The sequence below is a fragment of the Triturus cristatus genome, chromosome 10, assembly GCF_964204655.1.
Source record: "Triturus cristatus chromosome 10, aTriCri1.1, whole genome shotgun sequence".
Lineage (NCBI taxonomy): Eukaryota > Metazoa > Chordata > Amphibia > Caudata > Salamandridae > Triturus > Triturus cristatus.
Window position 1 is genome coordinate 674,680,964 of NC_140593.1, and position 14,254 is coordinate 674,695,217.

Here is a 14,254-nt window from a genome sequence, read left to right on the forward strand (position 1 = left end):
GACTCAGGGACCCGCCTAGGGAACACTAGAACCCTGACCTCAGGGGACTGTGTGTATTGTTTGTGAATGTCATATTTTACTCTCTGATCGTTTATAAATACTCCTTTTTTCATAAAAGGAAGAATTTGACTGAACAATCATTTCATTGCTGCCGCTGCACATATTTTGAGCTGTGAGCCTGTGTTCACCCCTGGTGCCTATCTCCCACCTGAGAAGCCTTGGACTGCTTGACCCGCGCTACCACTGAGCGTCAAGTGCTGAAGGTGTACTTGGCCCAATGCTCAAGATCCATAGAAGGTCGGGCCCCAGGACATCAGGAGTAAAAGCCCTCAACCCCCACAGTTGGGCCCAGTAACCCATTCTCATTCAGTGGCCCTCTGAACAGGGCTCTAACACAACCCAGTTAAGGAAACACATTATAAGTGTTGATTTAAAGAGAGATGGTTGATCCAGTATATGTAAAAAGGCCAAAGAGCCTTTAAGTAACCTTTAAGTGTGGCCAGAGCAAGCCCTTGCTGGGCCAATGATGAACAAAACAAAAGAAAATCAGAAAGAGAAGCTTGTAGGGGTTGGATATGATGTGAGGAACACCACACCACAAACGTCTCCCAGTGTTATACATAAACAGTTTTGGTGGAAGGACGTCTAGCTGCTAGGATTGCACCAATCGATTCAGGAGGGAGATTTATGCCATCAGCTGCCGCCACTCAATTTCCATACATGGAGGTGTAAGTTGCACAGACTCGGGTGCAGGGCCTTGCCATTCTCATAGCCCAGTCCGTAGTCACTAGATTGACATTGGCCCGGTCTTGATCTTGAAGAGTATTGAAAAATGAGGCAGAGTGGATAGGCATATAGGAGTCCTGAGCCCCTATGTAGACGAAAGGCATGTCCTAATGAAGACCACCTTAGGAACTGCAACTTGTAACATTTGGGAAAATGCAGGTTGTAGGAAACTGGGTTTTTGTTGCAGTACCTTCCCGCCATTTGCCTAGTATCTAGTGATACTTTGACTGAAAGTGTGCTGGGTTCCTGCCAACCAGGCTCCCAGCACCAGTGTTCTTTCCCTAAACTGTACGATTGTTTCACAATTGGCAAACTCTTTGGAATCCCTTGCAAGTCCCTAGTAAATGGTACCCCTCGTACCAAGGGCATTGGACCTAAAGAGGCTGCAGTACAATTTTACCAACTTAGGAGACACCTCACCAAGCTCATACATACTGCCATTGCAGCCTGTGTGTCTTGGTGCAGAGAAAACCAAAGTCAACATGGCACACATCCACATCCCTGTGTGCCATGCCAGTCAGCACTATGGGCCTCATGTAGGTAAATAAATTTTACCGGTTCTTAAATACCGAGCCGTACCGAATCGGTAAATTAGAATCGGTAAGTTATATGTAGGTAAAAATTCGGTAACAGTTACCGATTCGGTAACATTCGGTAATCACGAATCGGAATTCACCGAATCGGTAAATACCGAGGTGGTATTTACCGAATCGGAAAATACCGAGGTGGTATTTACCGAATCGGAAAATACCGAGGTGGTATTTACCGAATCGGAAAATACCGAATCGGTATGTACGGATTCGGTAAATAAAATCACATGACTTGACGAAACAGCTAATCCTGTGCAACGACAGCCCACCCAACCAGGAAGTGCCCACACCCAGGCAGGTGTACATAATTAGCCGAAGTGGCCACACCCAGGCAGGTGTACATAATTAGCCGACCCTGGAGAGGCTTGGAGTGCAGAGGAGAGGCAGGGAGCCGTTGCATGTGCGAGCGGGTAAACGAACAGCATGTCCAGCCAGAGAACACAGAGAGACGGAGGGGAAAGGAGGAGGAAGCTGAAATTCAGCCCCAAGGAACTCCAGGTGCTGGTGGAGGAGGTGGTGAAGCAGCACCAGAAGCTGTTTGGAAGGCAATCCCTGCAAGTGCCTGAGGCTGAAAAGCGCAACATATGGCTGGCCATCCAGGCGCAGGTCAATGCTGTGGGAGTGACCCACAGGGACATTGAGGTCCTCAAAAAGCGCTGGTATGACCTGAGGATTGTAACCAAGAGGAAGATGGGCGACATCCAGAAGGAGGCCAGCCAGACCGGAGGTGGAACCAACAGGGCACCTGCCCTCACCGAACTGGAGGAGCTGGTGGCGGCCACAATCGAGCAGGAGAGCGTCGTGGGCCTTGGGGACGCCGACAGCTCTGCCAGAGCCGCAACACACCAAGGTAAGACGAAAGCACAGCAATGTAGCCCCCCCTACCCCTATCCCACATCCCCCATTGTGAAACGAGAATCACACTGCAGTCCACACGTGTCAGTGCAGACAGGCAATGCATTCCGGGAGATGTAGTCAGGGCAACACTAACCATGACGTAAATGTTACAGGGCAACAAGGCATGTCACGCACTCGAGGCACAAGGAGACAGAGGACATATTGGAATGTGAAATGATTTATTGTGACGCTTGCAATGCAGCCCTTCGGGGACACTGAGCCAATGTTGTATTTCTGTCCACAGATGTGACATCATGCAGGACAGGGCATGCTGCAGGAGAGACGGCACACCGGCCACAAATATCACCTCCAGCCAGCACAAGTTCAGACCAGGGAGCAGGCCCACTGGCAGCCGCACCACCAACACAGCCAGCCTCGCCGCACCCAGAGCCAGCATCACCTCACCGAGAGCCAGCATCACCACAACCAGAGCCAGCATCGCCACTCATGTTCGAATCACCGGCCACATCTCCGCTTGCAGGTGTGAGAATGAGGAGGCGTCCAGCAGCCAGGCTACGAGCCTTAGACACCTCGTCAGACGACAGCATGGGCCCAGAAGACCGCACCGGGCCCCAGGAAGGGAGCCATGCCACTGTGCCCCACACCTCACAGGCAGCACAGACGGGAGCAAGAGGGCGCCGCAGGTCGCGTGTCCAGAGTCCACCAGCACCCACTGACGGCCATGGTGTCTTCTTGGGGCTCGAGGGCCAAATGTTGAAACAACAGCGCCTGCAATCCAAGGCAGTCATGTCAGTCCAGAGGCACATGCGGGTGATGAAGACAACATTAGTCAACATGGACAATAACATTAGCGGCATGGCTGCGGGCATTCGGGACATGTCCCAGTCAATCCAGCAGTTGTGCAGCAAATTAGATGCTGACATCGAAGCACGGCGCCGGGAACGCCAGAGAAGGGACACTACCAGCAGGGCACTCAACCGTCTGGCAACTGCGACTTCTCTACTGTGCCGGCGCTCTGTGACGATGCAGGAGGGCCTAACACAGTGCTGCAGCGACCTGTCTCGGGGGATGGTGCAGGTGACAAGTGCACTAGGGGTGCTATTGACTAGTCAGGCGTCGACAACTGCTGCAGGGGATGCTGCGGAGAGCATCGACACCAGCAGCAGCATCACACCCCCCGTCCCAGAAGCACGCAGGAGCAGCAGGCGGCTTGGGGTTGGCTCTAGTGAGGATGCACAGGCCGTGCAATCCACCACTGCAGCGCGTATGCGCAAACATTGATGTAGCCCTGCTTAGCCACTTCCCATTGGGTGACGTAACCCTGGACATACTCCTTGTATAGATGGTATATTGCCAGATTGGCCTGTTCATGTGTTCATGGCGTGGTGCCACATTAAAACTACGTCATGACTTCTCACAACTCGCTGTGTCCCCTCACTTACTCAGAAATAGTTGCATGTGATCTCTGCCCGTCTCTCTCTCCCATCGATTGCAGTTGGCACTCTAGCTGCGTTGCCCTCTGGCTGGCCTGACTCATCCTCGTTGTCCTCAAAATATGTTAGTTCCACATCTGTACCTTTTTTCGTGGCAAGGTTGTGCAGCATTGCACAAGTGGCAATGATCTTGCAGCAGGTGATGGGTTTGTACTGGCGTGCGCCTCCGCTCTTGTGCAGGCAGCGGAACCTGCTCTTCAGTAGTCCAAACGTGCGCTCCACCACATTGCGTGTTGTTTTGTGTGCCACGTTGTATCGTCTCTCACTCTGGGTTGCTGGGTGTAGGTAGGGAGTGAGGATGAATGAACGGCATGCATATGCACTGTCGCCTGGATGAGTAAAAGGGAACCATCAGTGACATGCCTCTATACACTATGATTTGCAGGTTTCAAGGGGCGTCACTGTTACTTACCTAGCAGGTATCCCTCTCCGAATTCTCCGGCACTCAGTCGTGTGTAGATCCCACTATTCTGGAAGATGTAAGAGTCGTGGGTGCTCCCAGGAAACTTTGCAACAATATCTGTGATGATGTTCCCTGCATCACAGATCACCTGCACATTGATGGAGTGGGTGGACTTCCTGTTCCTGTAGATGTGCTCTGTGTCAGCTGGTGGACAGATTGGGATGTGTGTACCATCAATACAGCCGATGACATGGGGGAACTGTGCCATGTGATATAAGTCTGTTTTTGTTTTCTGCAGTGCAGCCTGTGTGTTTGGGAAGCTTATGTAGTGGTGCATTCTCTGCATCATGGCACCCAGGAACTTCCTGAAGAAACGTGACAGGCAACTCTGGGATACCCCACCCACCGCAGCTATCACCACCTGATAACTGCCGGATGCCAACAGATGTAGGCTGCAGAGCACCTGCACATGTGGGGGTATGGCGTGCGCCCTTCTTATTGGATGGTCCAGGAGTGGGTGTAGGTCCCTGATTAAGTCCATGATGGTTTCGGGGTGTAGCCTGTACCTCTCATGTATCTCTGCATCAGTCAGCTGGAATAGTGTGATGCGCTGTCTGTAGATTTGTTCCTCCCATCGCCACACCCTCAGTCCTGCTGCCTGTAGACGTAGGCGCCTTGCAATGACGTACATAGCGGCCATGTTGTCCACGCTGTTGCATTTTGGGATTGCTTATCTGCACTGTTGATGGTTACCACCTGCTTTCAATCCGTGTTAATTACCGACTCTTATTTACCGATTTTCCTGGATTTCTTAATTACCGAGTGCTCCTACATGTCATTTTAATTTTTACCACTTCATATTTACCACTTCATGTTTACCGAATCGTTAATTATGTATTCGGTAACTCTGATTCGGTATTTTGGAATTCGGTAAATATGAATCGGTATTTACCGCCTCATATTTACCGAAAAGTGGTTTTTGGACTCCTACATCTCACTTGTCTGAATACCGGTCGGTAACGGCATATTTACCGAATATCGGCCGTTACCGACCGGTATTTGGCTACCTACATGAGGCCCTATATGTGGTATAGGTAAGTCAAACCTAAGGCAGGGTGCACTATACCTATGTGAGGGCATATCTTCGAGAGTGGATGTGTCCCGGTGATACCAAAGTTCACCCTTAGATATTAGAAGTGCACAGGGAAGCCATAACGAGTACATGGGCTGGACACTCATCATTACGATATTCCCAGCTCCATGATGGCTTCACCATACCCCAAGGTGTTTGGTACCAAACACCTCGTCTTAATTAACCCACACTGATGCCAGTGCTGGATTTATTAATAAATGCACACATATGGCACCTTAGAGGTGCCCCCTGAAAACCTACCAACTACTAGTGTGTTGACTGACTGGTCTCGGCCAGCCTGCCACCACTAGACATGTTTCTGGCTTCCTGGGGCGAGAGCCTTCGCTCTCAGAGGCCGGAAAAATGCCTGCTCTGAGCGGGAGTGTTCACACTTCATCCAAGCAGGAGCTGCCTTTCAGGGCGAAAAGTTTCAAAGGCTACGCTGCATTTGGAAAGCGACCAGCCAGTGGAAGATGCCAATCCCCCCTGTCTTGTTCCCTTTTTTTAGTGGGAAGACAGGTGGGAAAGTTAGTTTCATTAGGAGGTGTGCTCACATTCAGCCAGCACCACCCCTGAGGCGGGCCACCTGATGTGGACTTCACTTTTCAGAATCCTCCATCTTGTGTTGGAGGGAATCAGCCTATTAGGGTCAGGGATATGCCCACTTCCCACAGGAAGTGGTCATATAAAGGGTGTAGTCACCCTACAGTTAGGCAACCCATTGGCTACTACCTGGTACTCCTCTTAATGCCCCTAAATTGAGTATTTAGGTGGCACCCATCAACCCTGAACTTTAGATTCAACGGACCTCAAGACGAAGAGGACAAAGAACCCCAGAATTGAGAGCCTGCTGCGGAGTTTTGGCACAAACCCATGCAGGCCTCTTAAAGACTCGACAGTCGAGGTGACATGTCAGGCCCTGCCACTGTCTGGCCTGTAAGACCCTCAGAGGACTGCCAGCCATCGCAAACTGCCCAAGGATTCCCTTGGAGTAGAGGAGCTACTCCCCTGCAGACCACCAACACCGAAACCGTAGAGTCCGGTCTACGAACTTGGAGCTCCCCATTCCGACTGCCGCAGCAACCAACCAGGAAGAGGTACTCATGCTCTGGAAGGTCAGATCTGTCTCCCCAACAAATGTGGAGGCACCAGGACCAACAGGAGCCCTGCAGTACCAGCCCCTGGGGTACCAGAAGCCCTGCCCCCAAGACCGACATCAAGGGTCCAGTTGGGACATGTAGGAAGCTGGCTCTGCATATACTATACCAAAGTAAGGTATAGTGTGCACAGAGTCCAGAGGATCCCCAGAGGTATAGCAGAGGCTAAATTAGATAATCACTAACAGCTCTATTTGTGGTAGTGTGGTTGAGCAGTTAGGCCTATCAGAAGGGTGTGTTAAGCATTTATTGTATTCACTCAATCAAGGCTGATGTCACACGCTCAGAGACAGAATCTAGACCAATTAGGTAAGTATAAAAAAAAAGTATACTTCTGGTTTATTTATAGAAGCACACAGGACTCAGTATCGGTAAGTAATAAGTACTTTCAAATGCACGACTGTTCAAGGAAATGCAGGTTAATATCACTTTTCAGAATACTTGGCATTACACAGTAAAGACTCTATGATTACTTTCGGATTACGTTACAATAGTGCTCACTTTTCCCCATGCATTAGCAGTTCTACATAGAACACTTTCTAGACCCAAAATCTCGTACTATGAGTCTCTGTGGGAGGAAAATGGTTATTGTATTTGCAGGTAAATATTTGACTTACAAGATTGAGGTTTCAGGGTTAGGACAAAGAGTCCCCAAGGTCCAGGAGGACACCCTAGTCGTACTACCAGCAACACTGGAGCATCCGGGTGCAGAGTGCAGGGGCCCAACGTTAGCCAGCAGGCTAAAAGGGCCTTTGGTTAGGGTCTGCTGGCAAGCAGGCTACTTGGGTGTGGGAGCAAAGCTCCTGAGGTTGCGGTCGGGACTGCAGGAGCCAATGACCGACACAAGAACTGCACAGCCAGTGGCACCGAGGAAGCTGGGTGCAGGAGGTAAAGCGGACTTCGCAGTCCCTGGGTTTCTCAGTGGAGATCGTCAGTTTCGGAAAGTTGCAGGCTCAGTTGGGAGAATGCTTGGACACCGTCGGTTGGGCCACCCAAGGCCGGGAAGGCATAGAGGGCTCGGGTGTCTTCGGCATCGGTTTCCTTAGGCTACGATCGGTCGGGGTCCATCGGACAGACGCGGTCAGACTTCCTGGCCCGCTTAGATCAAGGGAGCAGTTGTGCTACATCTTCGGTTTCTTTAGGCTACGATTGGTCGGGGTCCGTCGGACAAACGCGGTCGGATTTCCTGGACCGCTTAGGTCAAGGGAGCAGTTGTCTTACGCCTTCGGTCGTTGTCTGGAGGACCCTTTAAGTAAAGGCTGCAGGTTTAGTTTCAAAGCTTGTGGGAGGTCAGGGGTCACCGTATTTCAACTTAGGACCGCTTGGAGGACCTCTTTGGAGTATGGGGCCACTTGACCTCGGGCCCTGTCAGCCGGGCGCAGAGTTGTGCAGAATCACAGAGTCCGGACCTTGGCGGTTTAGTCTTTGGTTTAGGCAAATCTGGTGGTCACGGGAGACAGAGGTGGGTGAAGAATTCCTCTCTGCTGGCGAAGTTCGCTGAATTTTGCCCACTCTGCGCTCCAAGTGGAGTTTTAAAAAAGTCAGCGAAGTGATGTGGAGCGGAGTTTCTTCTCTCGAGCGGCTCCTCATCTGTAAGTTGGCGAGTGCTTGCGAGAAAAAAATCACGCTCTAGACCTCCTCCCAGGGAGATTTCTCATGGTGCGTGGTAGCGGCTGGTTACGACCGCTCGCTTGGAGAAATCTGCCATTCGCGTTGAGGAAGCAGCCGCTCGCGTAGAATGTCTCCTCAAGCCGGCAGAAAGTAGCAGTGTCCTCTGGTACGACAAGGTAGTGCAGCTTGTGCTGATTTTGAAGTGTGGGACAAACTCCTGGCGCTAAAAATCAGTGTGAGCTGTGCAACTTAACAGACTCCACTGCTGACGGAACTCCGCGGAGCACGGCTGAGTTTTTCTGGCACTTCATGGAGTTCCGCAGAGTAAAACTCTATGAACTCCGCCAGGCTTATCTGTTAGTTGAGTGCTGGGCAGGTCCTCTGTGCTCTAGGGGTCTGCTGCTGCTGGACACGCCGGTTTCTTTGCTGTAGGCAGGTCGTGGTTGGGACAGGCCGGTAGGGCTGGGGCCAAGTCAGTTGGTGTCCTCGTGTTTTTTTTCCTGGGTAAGCACAGCTTTTTTGTCCTCCTTCTTTCTTCCTCGAATCTGGGGAGGCAAGGTTCAAGGGTCGCCACTAAATACTAAATTTAGGGGTGTTAAAGGGGTGTGTAGGTTGGGACCAACGGGTCCTTTCCTTTTGGTGGGTACACCCCCTAATATGCCACCCTCCAGTGGGAGGGGGCATGAGCCTCTTCCTAATTGTTGGAGTCCCCTCATCTTCAAGATGGAGGGGACTGAGATGTGTGCTTCACCTCGCTTCCCTCATCTGAGGGGTGGGGTTGGCAACGGTGGGCACACCATTCTTCCTAACTTGGATTTCCTGCCGATTCTCCACCCAAGTGGGGCCCAGAACTGGTGGGAGCCAGTTTCTGGGGGCAGCAAAAGGCAGCGACAGTGTCCAAAGGCGGCAGGCCTTTGAAGCTTCCCATTTCGTGGGTTTAGACCATTCTGGGTGAGGAGGCATAACACCTCTACGCAGGATTGACTTTGATTCTGGACCCAGAGAGCGGATGCCCTCTACCCAGGGGTCCAGAAACCTGTCTGGTGGTGGCAAATGGCGGGCAGTCATTCAGGAACCACAAAGGGCTCGTCGTTTTTCAGGGGGCATCTCTAAAGTGCCCTCTGAGTGAATTTTACATTAAATCCCACGCTGGCATCAGTGTGGGTTTAATGTGCTGAAAAGTTTGCTACCAATTATGAAGCTGTGGAGTTCGTAGTGACCAACTCCCGGACCATATACTCTTTATGGCTTTACTACACTTACAATGTCTACGAATTGACTTAGACACTGTAGCGGTATAGGGCTCATGCCTCTGTACCTTCACCTTAGACTAGTGCACCTTGCAAAAGGGGTGACATACCTAGGCCTTAGGCAGAGGATTGCAGGCATGGCACGCAGGGATGGGTGCCATGTCGATCTCCACATTTTTTTGCAAAAAACCACGCAGACTACTGTGGCACAGTGTGTAGGTTAAGGTGCAGGGCCCCTAAGGGTGGCACAATGGGTGTTACAGTTTTCAGAGGTCTTCCTTGGTCAGAGTGCCATTGGTACCCATGGTACCTTTTACACAGGGCTTACCTGTGGCCATGGATGTGCCAATTTTGGATACAATGGTACGATTTTGGGAAAGAACACAGGCTCTGGGAACCTGATTGGCAGGGTCCTAGGGCACATCAAGGCGGGTTGCATCAGAAGTCAGGCGACAATGGGGGTAACCATGCAAAGGAGGGGCATTTTCCTACAGGACACCAACTGTATCAGAGCCCAGGCCAGTGGTGGTCGGCATGGCTTGTGGGGACGGTCGAGTAGGTGCAGGTCGCAAAGAAAAAAATAAATAAATAAACACTTACCTCCTTGCCGCCGAGTCCCGCATCCCTGCTCCTGCATCTGACTCCAGGAACAGGAAGCACAGGCCTGGCTCCCCTGGCCAATCACAACGCTGCAATGCAGCGTTGTGATTGGTCTGTGCGCCATGACACAGCGCTCAACCAGGAGCTGGATGAGGGGACGTGTTCTCCATGCAGGCTGTACTGCAGCCTACATGGAGAACAGGGAAAGTGTGCATGACTGTTTTGGGCAGCCCGAGAGGGCTGGTCAAACAGTCATTGCGCACTTAGGAGCGTTCTACCACTCCTCCCGTACTCTGCAGCCCTACCCCGCCTCTCACGCAAAGCTGCCGCAGCAGGAGGCCAAAATAAATTGATCGTAACATTACTTATTATAATTTTATTTTTTCCCTTTCTTTTCTGCTGCAGAGCAGTGGGGCGACGCTCCTCCACCTTAGCGCAGGAGCCACCCCTGGCCCAGCCGCCGCCGTGTAACATCAAGATCCAAGAGACCTACATTGAGAGTGGCCCAGCAGTCTTGAATTTGCCCCTGCCAGCTGTTGGCCCCTGACCGCAAGGAGCACCTATACGCACTGGGGCCAGCCAACCTATCTGCTATGTACCCAGCCCCCCCAGCCTGGGTAACACGAGCTGGGTGTGCTCCCTTCCCCCTAAGGCCTTTGCGACCCTAGCCCCCATTTGGGAGCTCTCGGACGTGCCCGCAAGTCCCCCTGTGCTGCCTGTTTTTATAGGGACCCCCTACTCCGTAGTGCCAGCTACCAACTCCACATACACCCTGCTCCCAGCAGAATTCAGGATGCACCCGACAAACAGTTGGTAAAACATTGGACCTTGGCTTCCATCTACTCTAAACCCATAAGGTGAACCTCTGTAGCTGTTTGTGCAGTATCTTATGTTAAAATACTTGTATAGCGCATGCCTGCCCCAGCATCGAGGTGTCCCAGCACTGAAGCAGAACACTGAGTGAGGAGGCAACGCAAGAAATTAGTAGTGGGAGAAAAGCCAGGTCTTTACCAGCCTCTGAAGGTCAGGTGATCAGGATTGCTACGGATATGTAGAGGGAGGGAGTTCCATAAAGCGGGAGCCAGCCGCTTAAAAGATCAACCACCCGATCTAGCCCTTCGTATTCGTGGAATTCTGGCAAGGACCAAATCCGCTGAGCGCAGTGCTTGTGTGGGTACGTAGTAGGGGTATAGATCACTCAGGATTCCTGGGCCAATGCCTGTGAGAATCTTATGCGTGATACATAGCGCTTTAAAACGAACTCTTTGTTCAAGGGGCAGCCAATGAAGGCGATGGAGGAGGTTGGAAACATGACAGTGTTTGGGGATGGCAAAGATAGCGCGGGCCGCAGCGTTCTGGAGCCACTCCAGTCTATTAATCACGGATTTATTGGAACCCAAAAGTAACATGTTACAATAGTCCGATCTGGCCAGGATAGAGGCTTGGATGATCAGCTGACACGTTTGAGGGTCAAACAAACCAAGTATAGGCTTTAGGCCTCGCAACAGACCAAAGCATTTCCCAGCCACCTATTTGGCATGCACCTCCAAATTAAGTTCTTTATCCAACATAATGCCCAAATTCTTTACCACAGGTTTGGGTGTGGGGGGGTACTCAGAGAGCAGGAGGCCACCATTTGTTGTCCCAGAGATGGGAGTCCTGGTCTACCAGAAGGATCTCGGATTTGGCTGAATTTAACTGCAAAAAATTAGCCGTCATCCACTCAGAGATGGCCATTAAGTCCGCTTTGAATTTCGCCACGTCCTGGCTGGGATTATTAGAGAAGGTAATCACCAGCTGGGGTCAACTGCATATGACACCAGGGAGATGCCCAGGCTTTGGCCTTCAGCACCAGTGGTCTCACGTAGATATTAAATAACGTGGGGCTCAAAGCTGACCCCTGAGGAACACTGCAGCGAAGTGGGTGAGTACGGGAGGAAAAAGGCAGAGCGGTTACTTGGAATGTCTGATCAGCCAGGAAAGACGAGAACCAAGAAAGGGCTTTATTGTTGACCCTGATCTCCTCCAAGCGATGAAGCAGGATTTTGTGGGAGACCGTGTCAAAAGCCCTACTCAGATTCAGCAGAACTAACGCTGTAGTTCTGCCGGCATCTGAGGTGGTCAGCAGCTGTTCTATGACCGTCAGCAAAGCACACTTGTTACTATGCCGGAACCCATTCTGGGATATATCTAATATAGAATTAGCTTCCAGGTAATTAGTTAAAATCGAGTTAACATGAGATTCCCTGATTTTGGATAGGAACGGAAGTAGCGAGATTGGTCGGACATTTTCCGGCTTGGACACGTCTAATGTTGGTTTCTTCAGTAAGGGGACCACTTCGGCGTGCTTCCAGGACTTCGGAACCACAGCCGAGGATAGGGATAGATTGATCAACTCCAAGCACTCAGGCAGAAGACACTGTTGAAATTTTCGAAAAGCATCAGGTCTCAGAGGGTCATCTGGAGACTCTGATTATATTTTGACAAATAGTGCTTCCATATCTTTAGGAGAGATAAGAGGGAGCGAAGCGAGAGAGTAAATCTCAAGGCCCGTGGACACGTTCCTCCCCATGACACTGAAGGTTTCACCTAGGTGAAAATTACGATAAATGCATTCCACCTTCTCCAGAAAGAAATTCGCCAGCTCTTCACATTGTAGTCTAGAGGATATGGTACTGCCCGAGGCAGAGGAAGATGTGACCAAGTCCTTCAAAAGAGAGAATATGGTTTTACTGGGATTATTACTTGTGGTAATTGGACTCGAGTAATGTGCCGCCATAGTTTTACGGACAGGTTTATGTTATTCCGTGATCTCATTTCTGTACTGCGTTTTAGCCTGAGGATCATAAGATTGCCTCCAGGCTCGCTCCAGGGCCTTACAGTTCTTCCTGACTAGGGTCAGAGGCTCATTAAATCAGACATTAGCCCGTGCACTTTTAGAGTGTGTAAGATTGAGCGGGATACAAGTGTCCAAGGCTCGGGTAACCCACCCTTGAAAGAGCACATCGGCCTCTTTCATATTCCAGGATTTTTCTGGAGGTTGAGTGCTCAAGACCGCTAGGGAAAGCCGCCTGGTCAAGTTTATGCCAAGGGCGTTTAAGTGAGGGGCTGTGGATTGACCGAGGTTTAGGGCCGGCTAACGCTAATTGCATTGAAATGAGAAAATGATCTGTCCAAATCATAGGAAGGGGTGCTTGAACTTCCAGTGACTGGAGATTTGTAAAAATAGGGTCGAGGAGATGCCCTGCAATATGGGTTGATCCCAGGACCAATTGAGCCAGTTGGCAAGCTGCCATATCCCTGAGAAACTAAGGACGTCAGAGGACTCCTGCAACTCTAAATGTAGGTTCAGGTCACCTATAACACTAAAATTAGCTGTCTGGAGTGCTAATGCAGTGATAATATTCGCCAGGGCTTCCCTAAAACTCTTTGATGGACCAGGTGGGTAGTAGATAAGTAACCCAGAAAAGGTGAAATTTGCAGTCAGTGTGATTTTAAAAAGCACACACTCACAGTCCGGTATGTCTTGGGGAATAAGGCTGAACGTGTGGACTTTATGTACAATTGCGATCCCCCCCCCCCCCACTGTTCTATTCAGACTACTCATTACATATCCAGCGGGGAGGGTTCAGGGCCGGTATAGCCACAGAAACCTCAGAGAGCCAGGTTTCCGTTAAACATAGGACCGCAGGGGACCGTTCCTGAAGGAGGTCAAACACCTCAGTGTGGTGTTTGGTCAGGGAGTGACAGTTTAAACTAGGAATTGTGTAGGTCTGAACCTTGGGACCAAAGTCTGTGGAGTGCCCGGGAGGGTTAATCCAGAATTTGCACTGTCTGCAAAGAATAGGACAATCCTCCGAGGCCCAGCCGTGATTCCCACATACCCCCTCACCTTGCAGAGCGAGTAGCACTTCACGTGAGTAAACTCGTCTGTGTACTTCTGATCAAGCAGAGTGCCTGGCTCCTGGCGACGTCCTGGCGTGGACGGGCGCAGATGGGCTTGCTTTGGCACACCAGAGGCGCGTCCGCGCTGCGTCAAGCATTAAATGCCTAGAGGGCACAACTGGCTCCTCCTGGGCTAAGATCTGATTGGTTGTGGACTGGCCAATCAGAGTGAGGCAATGCCGGTGATAGGAAGTGCCCAAACGCTCCGTGACACGCAAACACAGGAAGCGATTACATGCAAAGTAAGCTCTTCTAAAAATTGCAGACTTTAAAAACAATCTTAGCAGCAGTTTTGCACACAAATGTTAAAACAATGCCCCAACTCAGTCTAGCCGTGCGTCCGCGCTGGGGCGAGCATTAAATGCCTTGGGGCACAACTGGCTCCTCCCGGGCTAAGCTCTGATGAGCTGTGAACTGGCCAATCAGAGC

At 51.0% G+C, this 14,254-nt stretch overlaps 1 protein-coding gene across 1 annotated transcript in view; it reads right to left on the reverse strand.

Annotated features, from left to right (window-relative positions):
- JPT2 (Jupiter microtubule associated homolog 2) overlaps positions 1 to 13,896 on the reverse strand; it is a 239,269-nt gene extending 225,373 nt beyond the window's left edge. The window contains exon 1 of the mRNA XM_085628161.1: positions 13,773 to 13,896. The gene's annotated coding sequence lies outside the window, so the exon portion shown is untranslated. The remainder of the gene's footprint in view (positions 1 to 13,772) is intronic.
- Positions 13,897 to 14,254: the final 358 nt, after the last annotated feature.